The 2,776-nt window shown below is 38.3% G+C and overlaps 1 long non-coding RNA gene across 1 annotated transcript; it reads right to left on the bottom strand.

Moving 5' to 3' along the window:
- Positions 1 to 1,247: 1,247 nt before the first annotated feature.
- Positions 1,248 to 2,175, bottom strand: LOC127832623 (uncharacterized). The gene is made up of 3 exons (XR_008026995.1): positions 2,014 to 2,175; positions 1,567 to 1,832; positions 1,248 to 1,358 (listed from the first exon to the last, which is right to left on the bottom strand). It is a non-coding gene; the product is annotated as an uncharacterized LOC127832623 (long non-coding RNA).
- Positions 2,176 to 2,776: the final 601 nt, after the last annotated feature.

The raw sequence follows: 2,776 nt of genomic DNA on the forward strand, positions 1-2,776 counted from the left end.
TATTTCCATGAACGAGCGTACAACTACTTTGATAAGTTTTGCCAAGATTCCTGGCACTGAGCCCTTTGCAGAAATGTATGGTGAGGCACGAACGACAACTCTGCTAGGAGAATGAGAGTAAATGTCACTGGGGCATGATTTGAGAATTCCGTGAAATCGTGCACCTTAAAATCGTTTAAATCGTGAAAGTTTTTGACTGATGTAAACAAATAGATAAAACTACCCAGCAATTGAAATAATAATATATTCAGTCAATTTCAACCAGGTACTCGCTCTAAATTCGCTCTAAATGTGTTGCTTTTACCAGCTTCGGATTCAAAATGGCGTCGTCTCATTTTCTTCAGGTCTCGCGAAATCCCGTGACGCGCGAGATCTCGGAAAGCCGGAATATATCGGAAGAACAAGTTGCCAATCTCTGTTATCTACGTCTCTGTCGCAACCAAATAAGCTTTAAGTACATTATATGCCATATCAAGAGAATTAAGTAATACTTGATTTAGTATCAATTTATCTAAGCATACTATAATTAATACGTGTACCATTTGAACATACATGTATGTTGCTGATATTTCTTATTATTCTTCACTTTCGTTATAGTGTGTACTTAGACTGTCTGCATTTATAAGCATAAAAACGTGAATTGCAAGCTTGGTGTGTACCGGTACTTTATATAGTTTTATACCATATATACATGCATTAAAAGTTATGCATCAATAATTATGCAGGACACTACATTACTAAAATAGCATTCGGTGAAGCACGGAAAACAACCGCAAAAAATACACCTTTGCTTTTTTCACTTTAATAATGTAATTATGTAGAAAAATCATCAAACAAACTTTTTTTCGATTTAAAAGAAAACAACAACATTGTAAAACCATTTTAATGAAAATAACATGTTTTGGTTTCGCGGTCGATTATCGCGTGAAAATATTAATATTTCTAATCTCTCGTGAATTTAAATTGATAATTTACCAAACCCAAAAATATCCTCTATTTTGTAGACCACAGCACTACCAATAGTGCTGGCATTTGTTGTCATATTCCAACTTCCAGCTTTCCAGTATGACCATTCACGTGAGCTGTACTGTATATCCAGCTGTAGTTTGGCATACGAAGGCACAGAGGTTAAATACACTCATTTTTTGTAAATGCACTCCTTTTTTTATCTCGTTCCCACGAGTATATATATTTGAGTTTGGTACTTGTGAGTTTGGTACAATATCATGCGGAAAACCACTTGCGACCAATGGAATGCACACCATTGAATGTCACACCCAGGGAATCGCTGCCTCAACGCCTGCGAATGTTTTCACTGCAACGTCCATCGGTAGTCTTCGATCAATGGCTCTCATGACCTATTTAGTTATTAAATAAGGAAATTAGTCCGCTTGTACAATAAACAATACAGAAAGAAGTCTTTCTTCCACGGAGTACAGTAGTCAGTACACTATTTAAACTATATAAGAAATTGTTTGAGAATGATTTATTTGATATTACAATTGGCGGCTAATGAGAAATGGGGAATGAATAAGAAATGAAATCAAAATATTAACCTTTTTATACCTCATAGTATAAGTGTTTACTTCCCAAAGACATGATGCAGAGACTAGTAGGATCTGTTTCATGCGGTCATCGCACTTGACGAAACCATGAATGCCGAACAGTTGCTTAAACGGACTCTTCACGACTCGGACTGTACCGTCCATGCACCATGTTTTCACCGAGACTAGCAGCTCTAGTAGACGGTCTGTGTAAAACACGAGATGTCTTTTGTTCCCCACTGTGATGTCTTTCTTTTAGAAGTATGGAGTATGGCCGTCAATGTCGAGCTGAAAATACGTACCTTCATCAGTCACATCGCTCATAAATAATTAGCTATAACATGGTGCAGTTTTCGGTGGTTTACGCACGGGCTTGGCAGAATGTAATCACGCCGTATTTCACATCGCCATAAGAAATTCTTAAGAAAAGTCGTTTTAAAAAGTTATTTGAAATAAAAAAAACACTTACCATCGTGTTTACAGCCATTGAAGTTAAAAGAGGGGAACCGCACAAAGTCGCGTGATCCTGCACCTGTATAATCATTGTGGTACACAATCGCTGCTTGTTCAACGGTCTCTCACATAACTTATAAGTAATAATTTATTTTTTCCAACGTACCTCTGCTCAGGTATGTGTATTAACTTATCTTATACACATACCTGCTCTGCTTGAATGTTTGCATGATCTGCAGGTCTGAGTTTTTGCCGCATTCGTTTGACCTATAAAATACATGTATTCGATAGGTCTTTTGACCGTGCGAATGAGGTTCGTCGGGTTGGGTCTACTGGCTGCAGGAGCAGTCAAATCCACGTGCTCACGTGTTACAGACTCTACACTCGTATGGACAGACTTCTCAAATATACAATTCTTACCTTGATAAAGCACATGAAACTAACGCAACAAATAAAAAAATAAGACAGAAAATATTTGTTGCTTTTAAAGACAAATCATTGCGCAATATTTTGCATATCCATTCTCTATACATGTACATACATTGGCTTTGAAACGCATCGCGATTGCCGACCATGGTTCAGCTGCATGGATGTGGTTCTTCACCCCAGGCCTAAATCGGTCACAATATTGAATCACTGTCGCCGTTCCCGGCAGCCGATGATGTACGTATGATTGGTGGTCCCCAAGACCATTCCGGATAGGTGGGGTTTCCTCCGGGCACTCCGGCTTCCCACCACAGCACAAGACCACACCGAAATTAAAGATATATTTCATTACA

Source organism: Dreissena polymorpha, chromosome 5 (genome assembly GCF_020536995.1).
Source record: "Dreissena polymorpha isolate Duluth1 chromosome 5, UMN_Dpol_1.0, whole genome shotgun sequence".
In the NCBI taxonomy this organism is placed as follows: Eukaryota; Metazoa; Mollusca; class Bivalvia; order Myida; family Dreissenidae; genus Dreissena; species Dreissena polymorpha.